At 42.6% G+C, this 6,230-nt stretch overlaps 2 protein-coding genes across 3 annotated transcripts in view; one reads left to right on the top strand and one right to left on the bottom strand.

Annotated features, from left to right (window-relative positions):
- The window catches only part of IST1 (increased sodium tolerance 1 homolog (yeast)), a 90,218-nt gene that overhangs the window by 45,358 nt on the left and 38,630 nt on the right, over window positions 1-6,230 (bottom strand). The gene's annotated exons all lie outside the window — the stretch shown is intronic.
- ZNF821 (zinc finger protein 821) overlaps window positions 1-6,230 on the top strand; it is a 34,808-nt gene that overhangs the window by 3,559 nt on the left and 25,019 nt on the right. Inside the window, exon 1 of one of the 2 annotated variants that reach the window (XM_011976725.1) lies at window positions 5,735-5,945. The exons of the other annotated variant lie outside the window; for it this stretch is intronic. The gene's annotated coding sequence lies outside the window, so the exon portion shown is untranslated. Of the gene's footprint in view, window positions 1-5,734; window positions 5,946-6,230 lie in introns of those variants that run through there. 2 annotated transcript variants of the gene reach the window in all.

Below are 6,230 nucleotides of genomic sequence, written 5' to 3' on the forward strand. Positions count from 1 at the left end.
TTTTTTTTTTTTTTTTTTTGAAATGGAGTCTCGCTCAGTTGCCCAAGGTGGAGTGCAGTGGCTCAATCTCGCTCACTGCAAGCTCTGCCTCCCGGGTTCAAGCGATTCTGCTGCCTCAGCCTTCTGAGTAGCTGCTACAGGCCTGTACCACCACGCCCCGCTATTTTTAGTAGAGATGAGGTTTCACAATGTTGGTGAGGCTAGTCTCAAACCCCGGACTTCGTGATCCGCCCGCCTCAGCTTCCTAAAGTGCTGAGATTAAAGGCGTGAGCCACTGCGCTCGGCCGATTTTTTGTATTTTTAGTAGCGATGAGGTTTCACCATGTTGGCCAGGCTGGTTTCGAACTCCTGACCTCAACTGATCCACCCGCTTCAGCCTCCCAGGGTGCTAAGATTACGGGCGTGAGCCACCACGCCCAGCCGCCATGATTCCTTTATTCGTTTAGAAAAGTTGCTTTCCACTCAGGGGTTGTGAAGATTTAGCGATCATCACCTGTGTCCTGGGCTTTAACAAAACCTACCTGTCTATTTAGATTCTGTAACACATCAAGCAGCCAGTTATTCGAAACAGTATCTCTGAGGGAATAAAAAAACACAACATTATCTCTGTCCCTGGCTGAACAGACAAGTTTCATTCAGAAGCTAAACATGCTCAAAAACAAACAGTTTCCCTTGAAAATCCTGTTTTGCTGTTGGGACAAATGTTAACACATAACATTTCTTTGGTAACTAACCAGGTACTTTTTTTGTGTAAATGACTATAACTAGTAGCTGTAACTAAAACCAGATACAGTGTTGGAGCCCAATAAAATAAGAATCTATAACAGGCCTGCAAGCCCTAATCAGCCAGCCTGTTTTGTATACAGCCTCTCCAGCTAAGAATGATTTTTATATTGTTAAAAGGTTTAAAAGCAGCAAGGGGAGGAGCATGAATGTGTGACAGTGACTTTATGTTGCCCACAAATCCCAAAATATTTACTATGTGGTCCTTTATAGAAAAAGTTTGCTCACCTGTAATCCCAGCACTTTGGGAGGGCAAGGCAGTGGGATCACTTGAGGTCAGGAGTTTGAGACCAGCCTGGCCAACATTGTGAAAATCTGTCTCTATTAAAAAAAATACAAAAATTAGCCAGGTATGGTGGTGCACTGTAATCCCAGCTACTCAGGAGGCTGAGGCAGGAGAATCGCTTGAACCTGGGAGGCAGAGGAGGCTGCAGTGAGCCGAGATTGTGCCACTGCACTCCAGCCTGGGAGACAGAGTGAAATCCTGTCTGGGGAAAAAAAAAAAAAAAAAAAAAAAAGCAATGGAAAAAAGTTTGCTGACCTGCAATAAAAGTACTACACATTCTGTAAGAGAAAGAAGGGAAAGATGATGGGAATAGAGTTATTTCCTTTAACTATTAACATTCAGACTAAAGAGTATACAATGAAAGAAAAAAAGAAAAAGAAAAAAAAATTTTTTTAAAGAATATACAATGATATAGGAACTGCTCTGGACATCTTCCTAAAACCTAGGGAAAAAAAAAATCAAGATCACTTTTTAAAGAACCTATGAAACAAGTCTTCAGAGAACTTATCAATATAACTAATTAGGGCTATATACAAATATTAACTTATCTTTGTGGCATTTTACAGTTTACAAAGTACTTATAAGCACATTATCTCAATTTCAGGCTGACATTTCTGTGAAGCAGCTGCAGGTCAAAAATCATTTTTTTGTTGTTACTCTTCTGCTTTGCCTGAGACAGGGTCTCACTCTGTTGTGCAGCGTGAAGTGCAGTGGTGCAATCATAGCTCACTGCAGCCATGATGTTGGGCCCAGGTGATCCTCCCACATCAGCCTCCTGAGTAGCTGGGACTACAGGCGCATGCCATGCAACCACACCTGGGTAATTTCTTGTATTTCTTGTGTAGAGATGGGGTTTTGCCATGCTGCCCAGGCTGGCATTATCAGGTCAGGTTTTTTTGGGGGTTTTTTTTTTGTTCTTTTTTTTGAGACAGAGTCTCACTCTGTCTCCTAGGCTGCAATGCGATAGCACCATCTCAGATCACTGCAACCTCCACCTCCCAGGTTTAAGTGATTTTCCTGCCTTAGCCTTCCAGGTAGCTGGGATTACAGGCATGGGCCACCACACCCGGCTAATTTTTGTATTTTTGGTACAGGCAGCGTTTCACCATGTTGGCCAGGCTGGTCTTGGACTCCTGATCTCAAGTGATCCACACACCTCAGCCTCCCAAAGTGCTGGGATTACAATAGGTGTGAGCCACCGCACCCGGCCATGATCAGTTTTTATAGGAGGAAAGTGAAGCTTAAAGTTATGAAGTGACCAATCTAAGGTCAACAGCTATAAATGCCAGGATCAGATCTTGAACCCAGACTTTGACACTCAACATCATATATTTTCTTTTCATTTATTTCCTTTTTATTTTAAGACATAGTTTCACTCTGTCACCCAGGCTGGAGGGCAAGGGTACGATCACAGTTCCCTGCAGCCTCAAACTCCTGGGTTCCCTTCTCATCCTCCTAAGTAGCTTAGACTACAGGTACAGCCACCATGCCTGGCTAATTTTTTAAAAACATTTTTGTAAAGACAGGATCTCACTATGTTGCCCAGACTGGTCTCAAACTCCTGGCCTCAAGTGATTCTCTCACCTCAGCCTCCCAAAGGCATGAGCCACCTCGCTTGGCCCGATTATATACTTAATATATATACCCATGTTTCCATAATAATTTCCATCCCTGTTTTACTTTCAATTTGTGTATATGGAGTTTATCAATACGTGAAAAAAAAATGCATTAAATCACAGTTATTACTGTGATTTGGGTTCATATATAAGATCAAAAAAGTTTTCTAAATCAGGTTGTTTTCACATTTATCATCATTGTAATCATCTAGAAAACTTAATTTTTCCTTAGATGAACTCAAAGGCATGAAAACTTGTAACTCTAGATTCTAAATATAAACACAAAAGTTTAAACATTATCCTTTAAAATATCAGATTTTCGGCTGGGTGCGGTGGCTCACGCCTGTAATCCCAGCACTTTGGGAGGCCGAGGAGGGTGGATCACAAGGTCAGGAGTTCAAGACCAGCCTGGCCAAGATGGTGAAACCCCATCTCTACTAAAAATACAAAAAATTAGCTGGGCATGGTGGCGGGCGCTTGTAGTCCCACCTACTGGGAGGCAGAAGCAGGAGAATAGCGTGAACCCAGGAGGCGGCGCTTGCAGTGAGCCAGGATGGGGCCACTGCACTCCAGCCTGGGCACACAGCAAGACTCCATCTCAAAAAAAAAAAAAAAAAAAAAGTTGAACATAGAGTTACCATCATTTGACCAAGCAATTCCACTCTTAGATATATGTATGTACCCATGTGCATACATAATTTAAAGACATATGTTTTCACAAAAACTGTACACAAATGTTCGTAGTAGCATTATTCATCATAATCAAAAAGTAGACCCAAGCCAAATATCGTTCCACTAATGAATGGATAAATAAAATGTGGTATATTCATACAACAGAATATAATTCAGCCATAAAAAGGAATTAAGTACTGATGTATGCAACAACACGAATGAACCTTGAAAACCTATTAAGTGACAAAAGCCAGATACAAGAGGTCCCATATTGTATGATCGATCACATTTATATGAAATGTCCAGAATAGGCAAATCCATACAGACAGAAAGTAGATTTATGGTTGCCAGGAGCTGGGGGAAGGAAGAATGGGGAGTTACTGCTACTGGGTATGGGATTTCTTTTTGGGGTGATGAAAGTATTCTGGAATTAGATAGTAGTGATGTTGTCAAGCTTGTGAATGTACCAAAACCCACTAAATTGTACACTTTAAAAGCATGAGTTTCATGGTCTGTGAATTATACCTTAATTTAAAAAAATTTAACATGAGGTTCTTAAAATCCTCCTACCTTTACTGTTGGAATATAGAGCTCTAACAAGGTCACTGTAGGAGCCAACAAATATAAAATGGATTAGGAAGATATTTCAAGTGGAAAGTTAAATACTTGAAGTGGCAAAATGATGACATAACTGAGTAGATTGAGAAAGTAGAAAAAAAGTGAAGCTAAAAAATATATATGGTTAATTAAAAGGTCTTCTAGATGTAGAACAAGTTTAGGTGAAAGCAGAGGAAAAATAAATTAATTCTTCTTTTTTTAAAGAGACAAGGGTTTCACTATATGGCCCAAGCTGGCCTCAAACACCTGGGCTTAAGTCATCATACTATCTCAGCCTCTTGAGTAGCTGGGACTATAGGTGCCAGCCACTATGCCTAACTTAAACTAATTCTTTATTTAATAATTTTTTCATTATTTGGTTGTAACCCTGAGTCACAACATCTCTGAGACTTTTAGAGCACAGGAAAGTTATAAGAATAGCATTATTATGATCTCATTTTATTTGGAATTCAAGGAGATGGAACAAGCTGCCCAGCATTACATAATAACTTAATAATGCATCCAAGAAATTTCACTGGAGGCAAACTTTACCTGTTAGCTACTTTTCTGTTGAAAATGTCAATTAAGTCAGCTTTAAAGTGACATAATAAAGCCATACTTGTATCCCTCAGTCTAAACTAATCAAGAATTACTGTTAAATATAAAAGCCAGTGTGTATTCTAGGTTATCTTCTTACAAAACATAGTATAAAAACTTGCTTGTTGGATGATAATATTCCATTTTCTGTCTACTTGGAAACTAAGTTTTTAAATGAAATTAAAATGTTTCCTTGACCGAAGTTAAACAATAATAATTGCTATCTAAGTATCCCAATCACAGTAAATAAATGAGTGAATGATGAATGAGCTATTTATCACAGAATTGTGAAGGACCAAGATCCCTCAATGTAGTCATTCTATTACATTGAACACAAGATGCAGACAATGAGATCATCTCATAAAAGATTTTGGGGAAAGACAATGTATAAGAATGTTCTATGCAAATACCAGGATTTGTCACTTTATCAGCAAATGTCAGCATCCTCATCAGCTCGCCTTTGTGGGGCCAGTAATCACGAAAAACATTTTGCATGACGCTTTTAGCCATTTGTTTTACTTAACTGGCACAACAACCCACTGAGAGTAGAGGCCAGGAATTATTGCATCATTATCCATTTGACATCTTCGGAAGCAGAGGCTCAGAACAAGGAAGTGACTTGCCCAAAGTCAACAGGCTGGTCGGTAGCAGAGCTGGGGCTCAAAGCCGGATCGCCTAATACCAGATCTCATCTTCTTTCCTCTGCATTCCCTACTTCTCCAGGTAAGCAATGTCAGGGCAGGCTCAGGCATTCTAGAAGAGAGGAAGAAAACAAGGCAACAGGAACTAGGAGAGAGAAGGACATGGACAGGAGGAGGTGTTTGACTAGAAATGCGTCCAACCAGGCCGGGCACAGTGGCTTACGCCTGTAATCCCAGCACTTTGAGAGGCCGAGGCGAGCAGATCACCTGAGGTCAGGAGTTCGAGACCAGCCTGGCCAACATGGTGAAACCCCCGTCTAGTAAAAATACAAAAATCAGCTGGGCGTGGTGGTGCACCCCTGTAGTCCCAGCTACTCGCGGGGCTGAGGCAGGAGAATCGCTTTAACCTGGGAGGCGGAGGTTGCAGTGAGCCAAGATCGCGGCATTGCACTGCAGCCTGGATGATAGAGCGAGACTCTGTCTCAAAAAAAAAAAGCATCCAACGGCTCTCCATTGCCCCCAAACACCCCTCACATGACAACAGTGACACAAGTTTCCCTGCCCCGGGTCAGCAACCAATGTTTATCACTTGAGAATCATGTCAGAAAATTAAATGCTCAAAAGAAATCTCAAGATTTCCCAGCTCTGAGGTTCTGACAGCTGAACTTGGCCCCTCCCACCAAGGCCCGTGGTCACATTCAAAGCCTCGGGAGTCGAAGCCACTGCGACGCGTGGGGGAATGAGGCGAAGAGGGTTTGTGACGGTGGTGGGGATCCGGGCTAAGGTCGGGCTAAGGAGAGGGGGAGCCTGCGGCGGAGCTGTGGTTGGGGGATGTGGGTTTTGTGGCTGAACTCGATGGTGGGGTATGAAACCAGGATCGGGGCTGGGTAGGGTGGCGTTTACACGTCCAGGAAGGTCGGGGGGAGCTGAGCGGCTGAGACAGCCAGAGAAAGACCTGGGAATGGGCGAGGCAGGGGGTCCCGAAGTCCTGCTACGCGGCCGAGCCCCTCTGGGGCGCCCGGGATTGGGCGCTCCCCG

The sequence above is a fragment of the Mandrillus leucophaeus genome, unplaced genomic scaffold (genome assembly GCF_000951045.1).
Source record: "Mandrillus leucophaeus isolate KB7577 unplaced genomic scaffold, Mleu.le_1.0 Scaffold17, whole genome shotgun sequence".
NCBI classification, from domain to species: Eukaryota; Metazoa; Chordata; class Mammalia; order Primates; family Cercopithecidae; genus Mandrillus; species Mandrillus leucophaeus.